Source organism: Chiloscyllium punctatum, chromosome 25 (genome assembly GCF_047496795.1).
Source record: "Chiloscyllium punctatum isolate Juve2018m chromosome 25, sChiPun1.3, whole genome shotgun sequence".
Classification (NCBI taxonomy): domain Eukaryota; kingdom Metazoa; phylum Chordata; class Chondrichthyes; order Orectolobiformes; family Hemiscylliidae; genus Chiloscyllium; species Chiloscyllium punctatum.
Genome location: NC_092763.1, coordinates 74,667,180 through 74,691,274, shown reverse-complemented (window position 1 = coordinate 74,691,274; position 24,095 = coordinate 74,667,180). Strand labels below are relative to the sequence as shown.

The 24,095-nt window shown below is 41.8% G+C and overlaps 1 protein-coding gene across 2 annotated transcripts in view; it reads left to right on the top strand.

The window, feature by feature from the left end:
• il1rapl2 (interleukin 1 receptor accessory protein-like 2) overlaps positions 1–24,095 on the top strand; it is a 1,030,579-nt gene that overhangs the window by 476,071 nt on the left and 530,413 nt on the right. The gene's annotated exons all lie outside the window — the stretch shown is intronic.

The window sequence follows — 24,095 nt, the reverse complement described above, 5'->3', positions numbered from 1 at the left end:
AGAAACACTGATTTTGTATAAAATTAATTCACAGGATGGAGGCATCACTGGTTGGTTCAGCATTTGTTGCCTCTCCCTAATTACCAAGAGGATAGTTAAGCGTCGACTATGTTGCTGTGTGTCTGGAGCTACATGTAAGGCAGGCCAGAGAAGGATGGCAGATTGCCTTTCCTGAAACACATTCATGAATCATATCCCTGCTGCCCCCCCAACCCCTCTACCCCAATCAGTCATGCTTCTGTGCCATTGTTAGATTCTTAATTTCAGACTTTTGTTGAATTTGAATCCCACCATTGGCCGTGATGGAATTACAGTGAAAAGCTTTGTTTACAAGCAGTACAGCAGATTACAGTAAGCAAGGATGTGCAGATCAAAAAGGCTTAGAAAGAGGTGTACAGGTTACATTTACCTAATCTAATCAACCTGTTCAGAGATGTCACTGCTCATTTCTGGAGCAGGTGAGATTTGAAAACATCTTTTGGTTCTGAAGTAGGGACACTACCACAGCACAACAAGAACCCTGAGCTCTACTGAATCCTGGCCGATGACCTTTTGTCAATTTATTCCTGTAGGTCAAGACTGCAATTTCCCTTCCCACGTGGTTGAAGATGCCCTCCAAAGCATCTCATCCACGTCCCGCACCATCGCCCTCAAACCCCACCCCTCCAACCACAACAATGACAGAACCCCCCTGGTCCTCACCTTGCACCCGACCAACCTTTGCATAAACCGCATCATCTGCCGACACTTCCGGCACCTCCAAACGGACCCCACAAACAGAGATATATTTCCCTCTCCAACCCTTTCCACTTTCCGCAAAGACTGTTCCCTCCGAGACTACCTGGTCAGGTCCACGCTCCCCAACAACCCACCCTCCCTTCATGGCATCCTCCCCTGCCACTGTAGGAATTGCAAAACCTGTGCCCACACCTCCTCTCTCACCTCCATCCAAGGCCCCAAAGGAGCCTTCCACATCCATTAAAGTTTCACCTGCACATCTACCAATGTCATTTATTGTATCCATTGCTCCCGATGCAGTCTCCTCGACATTGGTGAGACTGGGTGCGTTCTCACAGAGCACTTTAGGGAACATCTCCAGGACACCCGCACCAATCAACTCCACCACCTCGTGGCCCAACATTTCAACTCACTCTCCCACTCTGCCGAGGACATGCAGGTCCTGGGCCTCCTTCACTACCGGTCCCTCACTACCTGATGCCTGAGGAAGAACGCCTCGGAACACGTCAACCCCATGACATCAATGCGGATTTCACCAGTTTCCTCATTTCCCCTCCCCCATCTTACACCAGTTCCAACCTTCCAGCTCAGCACCATCCTCATGACCTGTCCCACCTCCCAAACTTCCTTCCCACCTATCCGCTCCACCCTCTTATCATCTTTATCCCCACCCCTATCTACCATTGTACTCTTGGTTACCTTCTCCCCAGCCCCACCACCCCCTCCCATTTATTTGTCCACCCTGGAGGCTCCCTGCCTTCATTCCTAATGAAGGGCTTTTGCCCAAAACGTCGATTTTCCTGCTCCTCAGATGCTGCCTGTCCTGCTGTGCTTTTCCAGCACCACTGTAATCTAGACTCTGATTTCCAGCATGTGCAGTACTCACCTCTGCCCATTTGCAAATCCAGTTTATTTTGTGCTATGATTTCTGTTTCAGTGCAGTGCAATGGATGGACACAGCACATTTCGTATTTTCAAATTGTGTGTTTGAGATCAATTTGCATTTTGCACTTGGACTCTCACTAAATGAGCTACATCCTGGTTGATATAAAACAGAAACTGTTGCAGAGTCATCAGTTTAAGATTTAGCATTGGCATCCATTTGTCAAGAAAGAATGGAACAAGAATTTGGGGCAATTAATAACCAGTCGCTGAAAATAATTGCACAGTGGGAAGCTAAGATCAATAAGGCTAATCGATTTCTCATCAGCAAGCTCTTTGATTTGAAGTTGAAGCAAATTATTACACTGTTGCACAGACCATTCTTGAGGAGAGATTTGGGATGTTGTGTGTAATTTTGTCAATCCATCCTTCACACAGACTTTCGAGATGATGAGAGGAAAAATGCCAAGCAGCAGAGTTGGAATTTTGACATATTCCAACATTCTTCCCGTCACAAATTACCTTTTTTTTGCAGAGCAAGGGCAGCTGGATTGCAGATAAGGATAATTTGCTCTTTAAGTAGAGAGTGGATATGGTCTGCAGGCTTTTGGAGGAGAGTTAATTTATTGTTTTTGACAGCATGTGAATATAGCGACCATTCTTGCCATAACCGTATTATTTGCTTATTGCATGACAGCATATTTGGACAAATTTGAATGCTCTCCCTGGACAATGTTTGGTAACGTGGGGGCCACTTTGGTAGTGGTGCAATGGCACGTGGGCTACTTAATACTTTCCTCCTGCCTCCCCTTGTATCAACTGGTGAAAGACAGGGAGGGAGCCCAAGAAGAGCGTATCCTGTTGGTATGGCTTGTGAGCTCCTGTGGTGATAGTGATGGTCATTGGACAAAAGCTTTAGGCACATGGGTTTTCCACCACAGGCCTGATCTCCACCTACTTTAGTGGCTTATCTTACAAGAGGCGGCATGAGTTTCCAACTGACAGGTGAGACCATCCCATCTCCTCTTTCAAACGTTGGAATTATTCTGTCCTGTTTATGTTCAAAAGGAACATTGATGAATTAATTCCCATTGAGCTTTATATAAGGAGACTGTAAAAACATTTTTTTTTTGCCTATCTAGACAGCCCCTTCATGTTCTGCCAATTAAAGACATGGGAAAGCCCATCATAAAGTGTATTACCAATTGGATACCTGAAGATTCACTCAACATCGACAAATATATAAAAAGGAACAGAGAAAGGTGACAATAGGATTCATTCTGTCCATGTCTGCATGAGTTTCCTCCGGGTGTTCTGGTTTCCTCCCACAGCCCAAGGATGTGCAGGCAAGGTGGATAGGCCCTGCTGAATTACCCATAGTGCCCACAGATGTGCTGGCTAGGAGGGTTAGCCATGAGAAATGTAAGGTTACAGGGATAGGGTGGGCCTGGGTGGGATGCTCTTCGGAGGGTCATTGTGGACTTGATGAGCTGAATGGCCTGCTTCCACACTGTAGGGATTCTATGATTCTCTGAAGGTGAAGGCATAGATTAATTTGTACGTTAGCTAGGGTGTTGCTTCATAGCAGTTAGTACATCCGTTAAGTTGAGGCCGACAGTAAGTGTGATTGAGTCGGTGCCTCACATTCGTACACTGTGCATTAAAGGGAAGCAAGGAACACCATGTCAACCAGGCATTCAGTCAAAAACAGCACACTTCAAAGCCTTGTAGATGTTAAGACGGTATAAAATAATTTCTGAGGCAGATGCCTAAACTCCTGTGAACTGATTAATTTACATCATTTAACCACTATTTGTGTGGCTATGTATGATATAGGATGCACTGGGGAACTGTGACCATACACAGTAGAATGTCTCATTCAGTGTGAGAGTGAGAAATTTGGGCTGGTATAAACCTTGCTAAACTTCAATAAAGGTAGTTACATAGGGGATGACAAAAACTGGGAAAGGAGTTTGGCAGAATATATGGAACAATGCCAAACATTTAAGAAAATTGTGCATGAATCACAAGATTTATATATCTCACTGAGGAAGAAAGATTCTGGAAAGGAGATAAACTGACAAGATACATTATGGATGGTATCATATTGTAAGAAAAATATATACAATGTGGCAAGTACTGGTAGTAAGGCAGAGGATGGAGAATGTTTTATGAGCCAAGAAAAGTGAGCAAAAGATAACAAATAGAAAATAAACAATGAAGGCAAAATATCAAGCAAAATAAAAGCATACAGTAAAAGCTTTGTCACCGCTCTTCCTTTATATTTATTTAAAGTGCACATAAGCCCCTTAATGATTGAAGCTGGGGAAATAATAATGGGGAACTAGGCAATTTTCAAGGAGTTGGATAAATGTTTTGCAACAGTCTTCATGATAAAGGACACTGATACCATTCCAAAAACACAAAATAATGAAGGGGTTAATGGAGGGGAGAAAATACACACCTTCAACAATCCCTAGAGAAAATAATGGTGTGAAAAATTGCTAGGTTCCCCCCATACCTAATGGGTTGCATCCTCAGATCTTAAACAAAGTATTTTTAAAATTAGTGGTTGCACTGGTAGCAATTTTTCAATAATCTTTCAATTCTGGAAAAGACCCATGGGATTAGAAATCCACAAATATAACGTCCCTTATTCAAAAAGAGAGGGATACATAAAGTAGGGAACTACCAATCTATTAGCATCTGTCATTGGGAAAAAAAGTTTGACTCAATTATAAGGGATGCAATATAAAGAGCTGTAAGAAATACACAATACCATCAAGCAGAGTCAACATAGCTTCATATTGCTGACAATATTACTAAGATTCTTTGAATAGGTAACAAACAAGATAGATAAAAGGGAACTGGAAAATGTAAATATATTTGAATTTCCAATAGGTGTTGGGAAATTGTTGGGGGCAGTATATTAGAATGAATAGAGGATTATCTAATTTATAGAAGGCAGCGTTAGGATAAGGGAGTCCTTTTCAGTGTGACAAACTGAACTAGTGGAGTGCCACAGGGATCACAATTCGGTTATAATGCATGTTTTCTCAATCCAAATTGGCTGTAACATGATTGACGAATTGTGGATATTGTTTGGATGAAACGGACTCTGTAGCGATTTTCTATTAGCGATCTTCCAAAGTGCAATTTTCTACAGTGGTTTTCCACAGCATGATTTTCTATAGAGCGAGGTTGTAGAGGAATGCGAAGACCGCTTTACAATGACCTGTACATATGGATAATTTGGATGACGGAAATGATTGTACTATTACCATGTTTTTGGGTGACACAAAATGTATATGAGAAGCCAAGTAATGAAGATGACATAGTTTACAGACAGGTTGAGTGAATGGGAGAAAATGTGGTAGATGAAATAAAACTTGGAAAAATATGATGTTGTATATTATGGCTGGTAGAATAGAAGAGCTGAATATTATTTAAAAGGGGAAAGTTTGCAGAAAGCGGCAACACAAAGGGATTTGGATGGTGTTCCTGTCCATGAATTACAGAAAGCTAGCATCCACGTCCAACAGGTAATAAAGAAAGCAGGTGCAATGTTGGCCTTTACTTTAGAGAGACTGAAGTATAAAGTCTTGCAAAACTTAACAAAGCACAAGTCAAATTACAACTGTGAACTGAGAAATGCTGACATTGGAGGCAGGCTCATTCAGTCAATGCTGGGAATGGAGGGGGTTTGTGATGAGGTGAGATTGAATAGGTTGGACTTGTTCTCATTGGGACAAGGAGAATGAGAGGAAACCTTGTTGAAATACACACGATTGTCAGAGGGCTGGACAAGTTAATGTAGAAAGATTGTTGCCCCTTGTAGGAGAGACTAGGACTAAAGGGCACAACAGTAAAGGATCGTCTTTACTTTTAAGTCAAAGTTGAGGATTCTCTCAGAGGATTGTGAATCTGTGGAATTCCTTACCACCGGGTTCTATCAAGACTGGGTTATTAAGTGTATTCGAGGTTGAGAGAGAATTTTAATCAGTAAGGGGATCAAGAATTATGGGGATAAGGCAGGAAAATGGTGTTCAGGATTATCAGATTAGCTGTGATCTTGTTGAATAGTAGAGCACTCTTAATTGGCCAAATGGCCCAGTTTTGCTCTCTGCTTTGTGGTCCTATGATGTTGTATTTATTCTCTTGCAGCTTGTGTGCTTCTGTGAGATCATTTTTTTCTTGTAAATAAATTCAATTTTTGGTTTTAGCCTGAATACAATGGTCTGGAAAAGCAATAAATGCCTATGCATTAAAACTGCAATGTAAAATGTGAAAGTTAAAAGATTTGTGTCAATTTGTAACAAGTTATTCCTAATCACAAAGGAAGTGTGGTAAGTTTAATTTCATAGGCAACACAATTATAAAAAGTGGCATGTTGTTTTGAACCAAATCTTTAAAATGATGTTAGAATTAATTAATTAGAAATTGCAAATCCAAATTATCAAAATTAATTTACCACATAAAGTAATTGGAATAAATAAGATGTGAATGGAAGACATCAAATATTGAGACCTCATTTAATGATGTCCTCCTGAAAAAAAAATGCATATGATATTCATGGCAGTAAATATGAATATCATTCAGTACCGTTCTAGACATGAATGAAGAAGTATTGCTAATTGAGTATGTAACATCATAACACTAAATAATTATACAAGACTTCCAAAGCAAATTGCACAAAAATAGACCCTTCAGTCCAATTCATCCAAACCAATTAAGTTTCCCAAACTAAATTATTCACATTTGGCCCATGCACCTCTGAACCTTTCCTATTCTTGTCCCTGTCCAAATGTCTTTTAAATGTTGAAACTGTTCCTGCATCTGCCACTTCCTCTGGCAGTTCTATCCATAAACGCACCACCCTCTGTGTGAAGAAGTTGCGTCTGGGGCCCCTTTTAAATCTGTCGCTTCTCACCTTAAGCCTACCCCCTCTAGTTTTGAATTTCCCTACCCTGGAGAAAAGACTTTTACTGTTCACCTTATCTATGGCCCTCATGATTTTGTAAATGTTTAAAAGGTCACCCCTCAACTTCCTACACTCCAGAGAAAGAATTTATCCCAATTTATCCAACCTCTCCCTATAACATAAACCCTACAGTCCTGGTAACATCTTTGTCAATCTTTTCTGCACACACTTTACTATTTAATATCCTTCCTATAGCAGGGTGACCAGAACTGTAAGCAGTACTCTAACAGTGGGCTCACCAATTTCTTGCACAGACGCAACACGATGTCTCAGTCCTGTACTCATTACTCTGACCAATGAAGGCAAGTGTGCCAAACGCCTTCTTCATCAACCTGTCTCCCTGTGATGCCACTTCCAAAGAACTATGTACCTAATTCTCTCTGTTTGACCCAGAAGTTAGAAACAACATTTCAGCTGAACATTTTGAGCGATTTGACAAGAAATCTGGGCCGCCATTAGTGCGATATTCTACTGTGTGAAATGCTGGCTCTGTGCAATTTCAACTCAGCAATGTAAAATCCGACTTCAAAGACATACTTTCATGGAACTGGACGACTCAGTGTTAATGTTTGAGAGTTTAAAGTCTGTTTTTGCCTTGACTTTGTGCAGTTGCAATTTACTACCAAGGTCCCTTGCTTGATGTGCATGCAAACAAGGAGATGAATCTCTCATGGTCACTAAAATGGTCACGATTGATGGCTGGTTAAATAATCAGAAATCTCAAGGTAATGCTTTCAGCTTTTTTTGAAAGTTTCCCAAGCTGCCATATCAGCAGCAGAAATTGCTGAAAAAACTCAGCATGTCTGGCAGCATCTGTAGAAAGAAAGCAAAGTTAAATTCTGAGTCTGGTGACTAGTCTTCAGACCTGGACTCAAAACATTAAATCTGCTTTCTCTCTCTACAGATACTGCCAGACCTGCTGAGTTTCTCCAACAATTTGTGTATTTGTTTCAGTTTTCCTGCATCTGCAGTTCTTTAATTTTTTTTAATTTTACTAGAATGAAGGGGAATAGCCTCAAAATAAGGGGAAGCAAATTTAGGACTGAGTTGAGGAGGAACTTTTTCACCCAAAGGGATGTGAATCTGTACAGTTCCCTGCTCAGTAAAGCAGTTGAGTCAACCTCATTGAATATTTTTAAGTCAAAGATAGGTTTTGGAACAGCGAAGGATTTAAGGATTATGGTGAGCAGGTGGGTAAGTGGAGCTGAGTCCACAAGAAAGATCACCATTCATGTTCTTATTGAATGGTGGAGCAGGCTCGAAGGGCCAAATGAATTACTCCTGCTCCTACTTCTTATGTTTCAGTGAAGAGATTTATTCAGGGCAAGTTGCTTCTATGCAGGATTTGAGTGTGTACATTGCCACATGTCACAGCTACAGCAAGAAATGCAATGGGGAAAGCATCCGGCCTTGAATTGAGAGTCGAGAGTGAGTTGCTAGAAAAGCACAGCAGGTCAGTTCTCCTGCTGGGCTCCAGCCCGAAGCATCAATTTTCCTGCTCCTCGGATGCTGCCTGACCTGCTGTTCTTTTCCAGCAACACACTCTCAACTCTGATCTCCAACATCTGCAGACCTCACTTTCTCCAAGTTGAATTTAGAGTAGTTGCATTGAAATTTGGAGATCAATAGGGAGGAACAGTCATGACTGATTCACCTTGTGGATATGTGGTCTGAGGATATTTTTGCTCCAGTCTTTGAATGTAATACCCAAAGAACAGGAAAAGTAGTGTGTCTGATCTCCTGAAATCAGGGAACTCAGTGAGGGGGAAGTCCTCTTTCTCAGAAGAGGAAGTTATAGGAGGGCCTGCTAACTATCATGGTTCTGTTGAAGAATCTCTAATCGAGAAAGTCTCTCTTATTATCTGTAAGATCTTTATTTATTGCACATTCCATCTACTTTTTGTAAATTTAGTTTTCTGGAGAATTTAAAAGTGAGATTTTGTGTTGGATTTATCTCATTCACAGGTGTTGATGGCAGCTGAAAGCTTAAAAAATGAAAAAAATACCATTGCCACTGACTGCAATATCTTGGCCAATAGAAGATGGTTATGTTGGTGCATAGATGTCACTGGCAAAGTATTCTGTTCCAAACCAGAATGTCTTGCATAACCTTTGTCAAATTAGCTTCGCACCGAAAAAGACAAGTCTGTTAATAACAGTTCATTAATACGATCTGTGCTTACTCTGCGGGACGTAAGATTTTCTATGTGCAGCATTTGACTTTTACTCTACAGCTATAGACAAATGACAATTTCATAAAATTGATGTGGTTTAATTTTTAAGAGAGAAAGCTATTCATCACCCTGTCAGTGAAAACATAATATTGTCTATCATGTGACAAATCGATCCAGGTTATGTCATAGAGAAGAGTTTCCAAAGCAAAAATCTTCTGCATAGCTACTGTACAATGTCAAACCTTTTATTTTACTTATTACTTCATGGAATAAGGATATTATTGGCTAGGCCAACATTTATTGCGCATACCTAATTGCCCAGGGGGGCAGTTAGTTGTCAAGCACATTGTTGTGGGTCGGGAGTCACACGTAGGCCAGACCAGGTAAGGATGACAATTTCTCTCCCTAAAGGACGTTAGTGAACCAGAAGGGCTTTTCCAACAGCTGACAATAGATTCATTGAATTCAAAATACTTCATGTGCTGTGGTGGGATTTGAACCCAGGTCTCAGAATATCACCTGGGTCTCCGGATGAACAGTCCAACAATAATACCACTAATGTGTCTCTTTCCCTTGTATCTGTGCACGTTATGCTGGAATGTATTGGTCAAGATATTCCAGCCAGTGGCAAACAAATGGTATTTTTCATTCCCTAAGCTTTCAACTACCACCAACGTTGGGTGAGTTTTTTGAGTGGTGTTTTAAGGTAATTGGAGAGTTATTGTAATGTAACCCCCAGCAGTGGAGCTGGGATCAGTGTGAGCAACTGTCATGGCTGTTCAATCAATCAGAATGAAGATTCTCACTGAGGTACACTAGCTAGATTTTAGCTTACAAATGGGAGGAATGTAGGATTGGCTTTGGTTTGAGGTCAGGGAACCTGGATGTTCAGGTAAGCCAAATATTTTGCATAATTGAAACAAAGAACTGCAGGTATTCAAGATCTGAAACCAAAACAGAAATTACCAGAGAGACTCAGCAACCGTCAAGGTCACTGAACTCAAAACATGAACTCTGTTTTCTCTCCTCATTCTGCCAGACCTGTTGAGTCTCTACAGCAATTTTATTTTTCTTTCAATATTTTGCCAGGCTATATTGTAGGATTCTAATCAACAGCCAACTTAATAGATTGCAGAGGGGAAATGATCAGATGAGGTTTTTCCAGATGGTGTGTGATGGTGGGATCCAATCTTGGGACAGGCAGATGGAGGCTGGAAGTCAGCAGTTGGTGCTTAAAGGAGAGAGATTCTATTGCACTTGAGGCAGGATATGAGGTAGGGCTTACATCTGAAATATTGACTCTCCTGCTCCTCAGATGCTATCTGACCTGCTGTGCTTTTCCAGCACCACACACTTGACTCTGATTGCCAGTAACTGCAGTCCTCTCTTTCTCCTAGGATACAAGGTAGGGCTGATTACATAGCTTATTGGTTCCGAAGGAGCTGCTCCCACTCTTTCCAGTCTTTAGGCCAGGCTGTATAGGCTTGGAGACAGTGAGGTCAGCAGGTGCTAGAGAGCTGAACAGTATGGTGCTGGAAAAGCCCAGCAGCTCAGTCAGTATCCAAGGAGCGTTGACCTTTCAGGCATAAGCCCTTCATCAGGAATAGGCTTGGATTCCATTGATATGACCTCTCTTGTATCCATTGGAATTGACAACACCAAATTTTCCAGTCTTGTTTAGTGGGTAATAGGTAACTATTTAGTGAGTGCCCTAACATTTTACCCTTCGTCCAACTCAGTTCCAAATCATTTCACAAGTCAACAGTATGGCAGATGTCATGGAGGCAAGAACTAAATGGACAGCAACACAATGATTTTTGTGTTGAAATGTACATGTGAGGACTGTTGAAATTGCTGTCTGATTCAGTCAAGCACAGACTGCCTCACTCTTCTTCATATCATAAAATCTGGGTCAATATCTTTCCATGTGAGAAGAGAAATATTGCCAGTTGGTTGACGAAAACCTAATGTGGCTCATGTTCCAAGTCTGTCAAAATCAACCTTGATGCAAGTGGAAGAGACAGTTCTTGGTTATGCTGCAAATCATGTTTTTGTGGAATAAATACTGACTCCAGTTTTCTCTGGATGAGTTTTCTATTACCTTTAGTCATTGCCAACCTCATTCTTCCGACTGTTGGGATATTTTGCAGCTGTATACTTGAGGAGAAAAGAAGGCTGCCTACTGTTCCGAAGGTCTTTACCCAGCAATAATAGTATGTGACAGATAAAACCAACATCCAACTGGCATATGTATTGGTGACAGTTGGTTCCTACCAGCATGGGTCATGAGGGCATCTGGGTGGAATTATTGACCCACTCCTGCTTTGTTCCTTTTGTGAAACAGAATTTCAGTTTTAACAGTGCAATGTGGAAACATTTGAACCAATGTAAAAAGTTGCAGAAACTCAAAGTGGCTAAAAAAAACAGGATCCACATCCTAACTAATTTTCCACACAATTGTCTATCCTTTAATTTTCTTTGTGTGGTGGGAAATCATGACCTGTGCTGACAATTAGTGGCATGAATGGATATTTCCATCCGGTATTGACATCTGAACATTGCTCCCACCCTTGTTCCAACTGATGCCCACAAACGGACAATTAAGGGCCACTTCTAGGCCGTTTCACACCCTGGCCTCAATTTTGAGACAGGCAGAAGTGGTACAGGCACGTGGGCAGGCCCAATCGCCTTATCCAGCATAGGAGAAGTTCTGTAACATAGTGGGAGCATCACTATAAGGTAGATATCCCCTGGCTATGTATACCACTCCAGACTTGATGGCCATGGAAGATACACACATTATATGGCAATCAGATTGATTATGAACTTGCGAATCTTTCCATTGTGCCTGTTGCAGGTGGAAAGAGCAGAATTTCCCGGTCAGCCAGGTCCAGCAGAACAGCCCCCATGTTAAGACTGCACATGTGGATTCTTGCCAAAGGCTGCACTCTTTCATAAGCATTGCGACCAGTCAACATTGTCCTGCTCAGGTCTTGGGTAGGGGTGTGGAGAGTATGAGCATCTTCAGTACAGGCCATCCTTCAAATCCAGGAGCCCCCTGGATGTTCACTCCTTGCCTGTTCTTCAAACCACAGTCCTCACTGCAGTATTATCCCAGATGACCTCTTGTGATACATTGCCACCTCACAAGTGGATATGGTACTGGGTAAGGAATGTTGGAGACAGAATCGTGGAATCATCTGATGCAAAAGAGGCTTTTCAGTCCATTGATTCAATACCACCAAAAATACAACACTACCTTCTCTAGGACCATATTCCTGCATGGCGCCCATCGCCTTGAATGTTATGACATTTTGAGTGCTCATCCAAGTACTCTTTAAAGGTTGAAAGAAAGCAAAAAAAAAACTGTGGATACTGGAGATTTGAATCAAAAAAGAAATTGCTGGCAAACTTTCCTCAGGGTCACCACACTTGATGTGTTAACTCTGCTTCCCCCCCGCAGTTACCAGAACCCGCTGAGAGCTGTACACAGTTCTTCAGCTGTGACTGAACCAAAGTTCTGTACAACTCCAACATAACCTCCCTGCTTTTATACACAATGCCTCAAGTAAGAAAGGCAAGCATCCCAAATGCCTTCTGTCCTGCCACCTTCAGGGATCTATTTGCAATTACCCAAGATCCCTCTGTTCCCCCGAATTTCTTAGTGTCCGACCTCTCACTGAGTGTTGCCTTGTCTTGTCACTTCTTTCAAAGTGCAGTACCTATTGTGAGCAGTTTTTCGCCCTGTACCTCAGGAGGTGTGTGTTAGCTTTGGACGGGATTCAATAGAATTCCACAAGAATGATCCTGGAGCTTGGCCTATGAGGAGCGACGTTAAGCACTCTGGTCTGAAATTGATGGGAGTTCAGAAGAAACAGGGGTATCTCATTGAAACATTGAGAATACTGAGAGGCCTGGGTAGAGTGGACGTGGAGAATATGTTCCCACCAGTAGGAGAGACTAGGATTTGAAAGCATAGCCTCAGAGGGCAGGGATGACCCTTTAGAACTGAGATGAGGAGGAATGCTTTCACCAGAGGGTGATGGATCTGTGGAACTCATTGCTGCAGTAGGCTGTGGAGGCCTGGTCATTGAGTGTATTAAAAGAATGGGCAAAGAAGTGGCAGATGGAGTACAATGTGGGAAAATGTAAGGTCGTGCACTTTGGAAGGAAGAATTGAGGCTTGGATTATTTTCTAAATGGGGAGAAAATTCAGAAGTCTGATGTGCAAAGAGACTTGGGAATTCTAGTCCAGGATTCTCTCAAGGTAAACTTGCAGGTTGAGTCAGTAGTTTGAATGCAAGTGCAATGTTAGCATTTATTTTGAGGGGACTTGAATATACAAGCAGGGATGTCCTTCTGAGGCTCTATAAGTCTCTGTTCAGACCTCATTTGGAGTATTGTGCATGGCTTTATGCCCCATATCTCGAGAAGGATGTACTGTCCCTGGACCGGGTTCAGGGGACGTTCACGAGAATGGTCCCAGGAATGTATTATGAAGTTGATGGAATGTACTGTACCTTTAAGAGAGAGAGAATGCTGTTCTGAACTATATTTGTTATGTCATGTGAATACTTTGAATGTGGAGAAACAGATGTTAGTTACTGTCTTGTAGAGTGAGGAATCAAATCAAGATGGTGTGGATTTTAGAACATAGAACATAGAAAAGTACAGCACAGAACAGGGCCTTTGGCCCACGATGTTGTGCCGAGATTTAATCCTAATGTAAAATATAGTAACAGCCTACACACCCCTCAACTCACTGCTATCCATGTGCATGCCCAGCAGTTGCTTAAATGTCCCTAATGACTCTGCTTCCACCACCACCGCTGGTAACGCATTCCATGCATTCACAACTCTCTGTGTAAAAAACCTACCTCTGACGTCTCCTTTTTACCTTCTTCCTGATATCTTCAAATTATGACTTCTCGTACCAGTCAATCCTGCCCTGGGGAAAAAGTCTCTGGCTATTGACTCTATCTATTCCTCTCATTATTTTGTACACCTCGATCAGGTCTTCTCTCTTCCTCCTTCTCTCCAGAGAGAAATGTCCAAGCTTATTCAACCTTTCTTCATAAGGCAAGCCCTACAGTCCAGGCATCATCCTGGTAAACCTTCTTTGCACCCTCTCCAAAGCCTCTGTATCCTTCCTATAGTAGATTTTGCTTCTCTCAAATACGTTAAATAATGAGGAAGTCTGTGAGGAGTGGAATGGGTTAATGAGCTACCTAGGTGCCAAAATACCGAGTTGAAAGATTTGTGGCAGCAGTGTGAGGGCATATGCTGGAATAAGATGGGGAGGACTAATACTATTGTACATGAGCTAGAAGTAGGGAATGCTGTTCCAATAAAACATCACTCCTACAGGTTTAATCCTGACAAGATTCAGTGATTTTGTGTGGACTATCAGAATGTCAATGATGTAGCAAAATCAGGCTCCTCTTCAATCCCAAGATTGGAGGACTGTATGGAGAAAGTTGGTCTAACCACTTCCATCACAAAGTTGGAATTTCTGCGTGGTTGTTGGCAGGTATCTATCAGAGAAGGTGAAAGAAGTTTTTGCGTTTGTAACCTCAAACGAGGCTATATCAGTTCAAAGTGATGTCCTTTGGAATGAAGAATGTACCCGCCACATTCCAAGATTCATAAACAGAGTTGTCACCAGATTAACAAGTTATGTAGGTTATCTGGATAATGTAGTGATCTTTAGCGAGTCATAGAAAGATCACATGGTGCAATTGGCACAGCTCTTTGAACAATCACAAGAAGGAAAACTAATAATAAATTTAAACAAAATAGAATGCGCAAAGCCAGAGGTGACATTCTTAGGATATAACATTGCACATGGAAGGTTGACCCTAAGGAACCCGAAGACGAAGACCATCGAGGAATTTCCACGACCATCGTCGAAGAAAGAGGTGTTTCGATTTTTGGGACGAAGCGGATTCTACTAGAGGTTTGTTCCAAACTGTAGCATCGTGATGGCACCAGTGGCAGACTTACTAAAGCAAAGCACACTATGTTGGTGGAGAGAACAATGCCAGGAAGCATTTGACAATTTAAAAGCAGTATTAACCACCAGTTTTAGTGACACCAAATGTTTTGAAACACTTCAAAGTTGCAATCGATACTAACGATATAGGAATTGGAGCTATACCGCTACAGGCAGATAATAATGGAATTGAATGGCCAATTGACTACTTTTCAAAGCAGTTCAACACCCATCAGAGAAAATACTCTACCATCAAAAAATAATTATTGAGTTTGGTACTGACCTTCCAAAATTTTAATGTTTATGTGATGAACAATGTATCAGAGATGGTTGTGAGCATGGATGACAATCCTCTCACATTTTTGGAAAGATTTAAAGACAAAAATATGAGACTATTTTGTTGGAGTAAGCTGTTACAGACTTTGAATTTACAAACTGGACATGTTATGGATCGTAAAAATGTGTTAGTAGATGTGTTATTGCAGATTTAAAGGAAAAAGTGTAGATAAAATTGGATAGATTCCAATGCTATACAGGTGTACAAAAATTGATATGAAAAGTATAACTTTGATTAGTGACATATATATTTCATAGGAATGGGATTAGCAATTATAAAAAAAAGATGAAGCTATCTTTTCATTATGATGGTTCATTGTTTTCTTAAGAAAGGAGGTATTATGAAGTTGAAGGCATGTACAGTACCTTTGAGAGAGAGAGAATGCTGTTCTGAACTGAGAGATTACAAGCATCTGTGTATATGACTAGTCAGCAGTCCCAGAATCTACTTGAAAATTGAAAATATGCAACATTTGGCTGTGAAATGGATGCCTACATTTTGGTTGCTGTTTTGATCACAATTTGAATTTAACCAATCTGTTTAAATTATGCTCCAGGATACTAAAACTGAACTGAGTTTGAATTTATTGTTTTGCCAACTTCGAACCAATGAGATGATCCAAAGTTGAGAAGTATAAGAATGCAGACATTTTGAAAATTGGTCAGAGAGCAACTGCCGTAGGGAGAGAAACTGCTTGAGAGTTCATTGTCCATCTGACATCTTGCGCTCAAAGAAATTAGAAAATAATGTCTATCAAAGATACCTTTTCAAGTCAAACAAATGCTGAAAACTAAGAAGATGACCCAGGGAAATCATCAGCAGTGAAATTGAAGACAATGAAGACAAAGAGTGTGTGATTTTGAGATTAAGCTCATGTAATTTTAATAAGAAGGCAGGAGAATGGGGTTGAGAAACATATCAGCCATGATTGAATGGCGGAGCAGAATCAATGGGCTGCATGGCCTAATTCTACTCCTATATCTTATCTGCTTATGGTCTGCAGTTTGCTGCCACCAACTTTGGACTGTCTAGTGATCAGTGATAGATGATACACCACTCAAACGTTAGCCCAAAAATGGGAAAATTCCACCCAAGGTGTTGCTGAAAGGTACAAAAGGTCCTATCAGCTGGTGTACCTTGATAAACACTCAACGATGAGGCTGAAAATTAAACTTGGAACAGCATTTCACATGCTCATGACATTCTTCAGCATTACTAGAATAAAACCTGAAAAGATTATTGAAGATTTGTTTGCTAATAGAATGAGAACCTCAGCAAGTAATTAAGAAAGCAAATGAAACTGTGACCTCTATTACTAGCAGCTTGGAATTCAAAAACCAGGGAAGCCTTGATACAATTGTGCAGGGTGTTGTTGAGGCCATATGTGACATGTCATGTGCAGTTTTGGTCCCTGTATTTTAAATTGGAAAGATTTAAAGACAAAAATATGAGACTATTTTGTTGGAGTAAGATGTTACAGACTTTGAATTTACAAATTGGACATGTTGTGGATTGTAAAAATGTGAAAGTAGGTGTGTTATTGCAGATATAAAGGAAAAAGTGTCGATAAAATTGGATAGATTCCTGTACAGGTGTACAAAAATTGATATGAAATTATAACTTTGATTAATGACATATATATTTCATAGGAATGGGATTAGCAATTAGAAAAAAAATGAAGGTATCTTGGAGGCAATTCAAAAGAGATTTAGCAGTCTGATTCCTGGGACCGATAGGAAAAATTATCACGGGTGGCTCGACAGCTTTGACCTTTATTCATTACATTTTCAAAGAATAAGGCGTCATCTTATTGAAACATGGAAGATTCTGAGGGGGCTTTGCAGGGCAGATGTTGAGAAGGTGTTTCCACACTTGGGTCATCTCAAACTAAGGGACACAGTCAGAGAATAAGGAGCCACTTACTTTCAAACCTGCTATCAAAGGAATTTCATCTCCCACAGAGAAGTGAATGTGTGGGATTCTCCAACCCCAGAGAGTTGTAGAGGCTAGATCACTGAAGTATTTAAAGAGGAGGTAGATAGATTTTGAAATATCAGGGAGTTGGCACAAACAGAGAGTTGAGGCCAGAGGCAGATCAGCTGTGATCTTAAAGATTGAGGGGGGTAGGAGGGTGAGGGGGCGTGCTTGACAGGCCAAATGGCCTACTCCTGCTCCTATTCTCTCTGTTCTTATGAGCCCTTGAGCAAATTTGGTGGTATTGAAACTTCTTAACTTACATTTCCATCATTCTCTCATGGAATGATTCCACTAATTCTCCACAATGCTGGCCACAACTGTGATTTCTACTTTGGCGAGCTCAAACCCATGAGTCTTGAAGTGGAAAAGGAAATGCAGATGTTGTTTTGAAGCTGAGGTTAAGATGCATTCAAAGAAGATTTCATCTGTGCAAAATGCCAAATTAAATCAGAGGGAGATTGTTTACAAATAATTGGCTTGTGGTGATTTTTAAAGTGACACACAGAGGAAATAGTCTGTTGTTAATGGAATAGGGTGGAGGGAATCTCTGTAGTCCCATTGCAGATAGGAGGGCTGTTCCATATTGATGTAAATGTCAATGAACAATAATGATCAGTGCAGCTAAGGTCGCTCACCTCTCAGAGATCAAACATTCAGCAAAATAACAGGAAAAATGTCATTTCTGAGTGAACCTTGTAAGGTGAGAAGGTTTATATTGTCGCTTTCATCCAAAATGTTATTTTTTTTCAGATTTGTGGAACAACTAGTCCAACCTATGATCTGTTATGGTGACTGCAGACTGGAATTCTATTGGGATTTGAGTGACATGGCCTTTGACAAGATTGTGGCAGAATTGAATGGCAAATGCAGTAAAAGTCATTTCAATATTCCCAATATTTTCCTTCAATATCCAAATTTACCTGTTCATGTGACCCAATACTGGGCATCCCTCCATGTGTCCAATCTCTCCCTGCCCTGTTGTGGCTGTTTTCCTGCAGTTAGAAAGAAGATCTCTGATTCTATGAAACCAATGAGTGCGATGACAGTGTGTGGCACAGCTGCCCAGCGTGGCCAAAATTTGGTGAGGTGGACGAAGAGGTAGCACAGAGGAGATGCAACTTTAATGGTGTTGGAGGCTGAAGTGTAGGTGGAATGGGGACAGGGAAGGTGAGGGGAGCTGTTGCAGGCAATTGTGAGATTGATGGAGCATGAGCCTTGGTGGGGGAGGGGGGGGGGGTGTCAGGTACTGAATGTACTGGAACTGGAAGGTTGTGAAGAGGAAGTTCACCGGGCTGTTCCAGAGTTCAGAGGGTTGGCTTATGAGGCAGGGTTGAGTATACTGGGACTATGGTCATTGGAATTTTGAAGAATGAGGGAGGAACCTTATTGGAACATACAAAATTAAGAAGGGAAAAGATAAGGTCAAACAGGGAGATTGTTTCCATTGGTGGGTGAAACTAGAGGCCATAGCCTCATAGTAGGGGAGAGCAAATTTAAGACTGAGTTGAGAAGGAACTTCTTCACCCAAAGGGATGTGGATCTGTGGAATTCCCTGCCCAGTGCAGCAGTTGAGGCTATCTCATTGAATGGTGTTAAGACAAAGATGGATCAGTTTTTGAACAGTCAAGGAATTAAAGGTTATACTGTGTGGGGGGGAGGGGGTGGGGGGGGGGGAGGGGGAGGGGGGGGTTGGTAATTGGAACTGAGTCCACAAAAAAAGATCCACGATCTTATTGAATGGTGTAGCGGGCTCGACAGGCCTACTCCTGCTCCTATTTCTTATGTCCTTGTAACTGTACAGGGGCAGAGTTGGAGTGGTGGCACAGAGTTGAGTCTGTTACTGACCCTGGCAAAGGGGAGAAGGTCATTGATGTTTTGCAGCATTGTTGTCCATTCCACTGCACCCTGGAGATGGCAATGACCCAGGCGTAGGGTCCAGTGGTGCGGTCTCCTCCAGCGGTCTGCTGGGAAGAAGACATCTCCCCTCTGCACCTCTTGGTCCACCAGGACGTGCAGGTGACCTCAGTGCCGTCTTCCACCCTCTTTGACATCTCGTGACACATACTTCAATGGGCAGCTTTGGAATGCCAGTGCTTGTCCCAAGTGCACTGCATTGTTTTCAAGATGGTGAGAGAGCAAAGGATTCTGCTGACTGGGTTGGATTTCCACTGAGTCGCTGTGGGAAAAGCACATGGTATGATGGCAAAGAAATTGAGAGACACCATAGAGGCGGAGAAGGTAATTAATGCAGTGAGTTTGGTTAGATATGTGTGAGAGAAATCACTCAGCCTCACAGTAACAAACCTTCAAAAGAACTCAATGCAACTTGGGCTAAGCCAAAAAACATAAGAATCAGGTCTGTGTTTAATCTTGAAAGTTGTGAAGAATCATGCAAATTAAATGGAGATAGTCACTGATAATTATTTCTATTTCAATTTGAATTGTTGAATTAAGCAATTCCCGTTCTCAGCTGACTTATTTATGTTATGTAATTTTACATACACAAGGCTAATATAGACAGATTTTTAATCAGTAAGGGAATGAGGTAAAGGCAGGCTGGTTGACGTAAAGATTAGCAATCAGCCATGATCTCGCTGAATTGTGGAGAAGACTTGATGGGCTGAATGATCTATATCTGGTCCTTTATCTTGTGGTCTGAGAGCCTCATAGACATAGGGCCCTGAACTCACTCAATATGTGAAGTAATACTCTTTGATACGTACCAGTTCTCAAGTTGGGCACGAACCACTTTCCAGTTAAAGATATAAGTTTTGAAAACCATGCAAAGGAAAGGATATCAGGATCAACTGGGAAGTAGGATTTGGTGTAAAAATTCAGCCTTGATCTGATTGAATGATTCAAGGTGCTGTCCAGCTAACTGCTGACGTATTATTCTTCTCCTCCTTGGTTCAATCTGATGATGTCATCTGCTCATGAGACGATATCCATCAAAGGAAGTGATGTAATCTCACATGATCTTGCCCTCATAATCTATTGACAAGTTGAAGTTGCAGTAAGATGTTTAATAAATAAACTTAATGTTTTCTTCACCTCAGCAGACTCTTTAAGTATTTCCAAGCATCCCAACCAGACTAAGAATATTATCCTTCTATATTCTTCCACTCTAGTCTTGTAGCTTCCAAATGCTATCTGACTTGACATCTTTCTGCTCCATGCGAACATAGCTGAGGGACAAAGAAAAATCAGCCTCTTGTCTTATGATGATGCTGTCAAGCAGCACTGTGCAGAATAAAAAAAAGAAGCAGCCAAGGACTGTGAACATCAGGAAGTAACAATTTGGAAAGGAATCATAGAATCCTTACAGTGTGGAAACAGGCCAATTGGCCAATCACATCCACACTGACCCTCCAATGAGCATTCCGCCTATATCCCTGTATCTTCCATAGCTAATCCATCTAGCCTGCACATCCCTGGACTGTATGGGCAATTTAGCATGGCCAATCCGCCTAACCTGCACGTCTTTGGACTGTGGGAGGAAATCAGAACACTGGGAGGAAGCCCATGCAGACATGGAGGGAACATGCAAACTCCATACAGACAGTCACCCAAGTGTGGAATTGAATCCATGTCCCTGGCACTATGAGGCAGCTGTGCTAACTACTGAGCTGCTATGCTGCCCTGGGTAGGGGATACCATTTGTTTGAGATATTGGTAGAAAAAGATCTGTGTCAGAACTGCACCTCACTAGTGGCTATATTAAAGGCAACAGAAGTCAAGTAAGATGTGGAGGATGGTGGACTGTGCTGGTACTCAAAGGAAATGCCGTGTGTCATTTCTAACTGGGCTCATTTGCACGCTTTGGTGGTTTTCTATATAATTGCTGCATCCATGTGGCCAGAGTTTCCTAATATTTACAAAGATATAGTCTCTGTCTTTTTTTTGTTTGCTTGAGCAGAGTAGTCCTTTTTTAATTATTGTATGAAGTTTCTACCCCTCGAAGTATGATGGAATCAGTTTTCATGTGTAGACCCTGAAAGTGCCTTCTGTATTTTCTTACTTTAAGAATTGCCAGCAACTGCAAGCTTTTCCCCCCTCTTTTTCTGCCTCTTGTATGATTGAGCAATCTGCCACCCTTATCAGTTACTGGCTATTGCTCTTTTATAGACTTTATAAATCAATGAATCCAAAACTGAGACTTGAAAGCTATGTCTTGGTGTGATAGAGTTAACAATTGAGAGGAGCAAGGCTCATTGGTATAATAAATAGTCATTAGGTAATTCAAAACTTGAGTGTCACTGAATAAGAGACATTTGTTGAAGCTTTTTTGACTTGGATTCATCTCGACAATTTGCAAGAAACACCGACTTGTCAGATTGTATAAATGTTGTTTTCCCTTTACTTCGGTATTTCTTCTCAATTGTCCTGATAAGTGCAAGACAGAAAGCTTCAACAAAATGTGACTTATTCTACAGTATTGGTATCAGAATTTTAACCTTCTGATTAACTGCAAACAGAGGAAGAGCTAACAGGGACATATAAAGTTTGGTGGTTTTTGTTTATGTTGCTGATAAAAATGGTCTTCGCTTTCTTCACTAATCTCTCTAATTGCTGCACAGAGCTTCTTAAAGTGTTCCTTGTGCGTTCAGTCATGAAAACTGCTCGTATGTATGGTCAAACCTGATGTTACTGATGAGTTTGAAGTGGCTATGATAAATGAATCCCAAACCAAAAGGTACAGAATGAAATGAGATGTAATTTCTTTTCTTGGAGGTTTGATTCTTTAAAAAAATATGCGGAGGTGTATGATGCTGCCATTTACCAGTGATTTGGTAAATCAATGGGCAGAATCCTACAGGGTCTGAATGACATGGGCTATGAAGAGAAACCTGTGAGAATCGTGTGGAATGTCCAGTGAGATCTTCCTCAAGATTGGGAAGAACAAGTTGCATTTTCCAACAGTATTCTGAGGAATTGTCACCGGATCTGAAACGCAAACTCTGATTTCTCTCCACAGATTCTGCCAAACCTGCTGAGGTCTTCCAGTAATTTCTGTTTTTGTTTGTGATAGTGGAGGATTGTTTTTCAGACTGGAGGCCTGTGACCAGTATGCCTCAAGGATTGGCACTGGCTCCACTGCTTTTTATCATTTGTATAAATAATTTGGATGTGAAGATAGGATGACCAGTTAGTAAGTTTGCAGATGACACCAAAACTGATGGTGTAGTGGACAGTGAAGAAGGTTATCTCAGAGTACAATGGGACCTTGATCAGATGGGCTGAGGAGTGGAAGATGGATTTTTATTTAGATAAATGTGAGGTGCTGCCATTTGATAAGGCAAATCAGGGCAGGACTTACACACTTGAAGTTAGGATCCTGGGGAGTTCTTTGCTGAACCTTGGGTGCAGGTTCACAGTTCCTTGAAGCTGGTGTCACAGGCAGACAGGATAATGAAGAAGGCGTTTGGTGCACTTACTTTTATTCGTCAATGCATTGAGTATAGGATTTGGTATGTTATGTTGCGGCTCTATAGGACATTGGTTAGACCACTTTTGGAAAACTGCATTCAATTCTAGTCTCCCTGCTTTAAGAAAGATGTTGTTAAACTTGAAAGATGCAGAAAAGATTTACAAGGATGTTCCTGGGGTTGGAAAGTTGGAGCTATAGGAAAAGGTTGAATAAGCTGGGGCTATTTTCTCTGGAGCACCAGAGCTTAAAGTATGACCTTATAGATGGTTATAAAATCATGAGGGGCACAGATAGGATGAATAGCCATGGTCTTTGCTCTAGAGTAGGGGAGTCTAAAACTAGATGATGCAGGTTTACAGTGAGAGGTGAAAGATGAAAGACATGAAAGGGACCTGAGGGGCAATTTCTTCATGCAGAACTGCCACAGGAAGTGGTAGAGGCTGGCGCAAATACAACACTTAAAAGGCATCTGGATGGGTACATGAATGGGAAGGGTTTAGAGGAATATGGGCCAAATGCTGGCAAATGGGACTAGAAGAATTTGGGATATCTGGTTGGCATGGATGAGTTGTACCAAAGGGTCTGCTTCCTTCATGTACTCTATGGTCTGGAGTTGTGGCCTCCTCTGGCAAGTCAGAGAGAAATGGACCTCTGCATCACCCCATCCCTAGACCTCCAGGTCTCTTTCTGGAAAGTGGGACATCAATTTCCCCTACTCTGCCAAGCCTGGAACAAATATTGTGCACAGGACAACTCCAGACTGCCAATGCTTGTCTTGGTGCACAACAGCCTTTTAAAGTTGCTGCCAGTGTGAAGACTGATGGTCAGTTATGGGATAACTTGGTATTGTCCCAGCCACAACCAATGGAAGAATTGGGCTCGTATCAGAAATGAGGGATGCCCTGAAGCCAGGGTAGGCAGATAATGAGGAGATTTGGGATGATAGCATGAGAAAATGGTGCCGGTGTAATTACGGAAGATCGACTGTTCTATGTAGCCAACAAAGAGACAGGCATAGCTGGGGCCCATATGTGTGCCCATGGTTACCCCTTTGACCTGGAGGAAGTGGGAGGATTCGAAGGAGAAATTGTTAAGGGTGAGGACCAGTTCGGCCAAACGAATGAGAGTGTCGGTGGAAGGGTACTGTTGGGGATGTCAGGAGAGGAAAAAACAGAGGGCTTGGAGGCCCTGGTCATGGCGGATGGAGGTGTAGAGAGATTGGATATTCATGGTGAAGATGAGGCATTGGGGGCCGGGGAAACGGAAGTCTTGGAGGAGGTGGAGGGCATGGGTGTGTCTCGAATGTATGTGGGGAGTTGCTGGACTAAGGGGGATAGGACAGTGTCGAGGTAGGTAGAGATGGGTTCATTGGGGCAGGAGCATGCTGAGACAATGGGTTGACCAGGATGGTCAGGCTTGTGGATCTTGGGAAGGAGGTAGAACCGGGCAGTGCGGGGTTCCTGGACAATGAGGTTGGAAGCTGTGGGTGGGAGAACTCCTGAGGTGATGAGGTTCTGTATGGTCTGGGAGATGACGGTTTGGTGATGGTGGGGTGGGGTAGGAAGAGGTGTCCTCGAGTTGGTGTT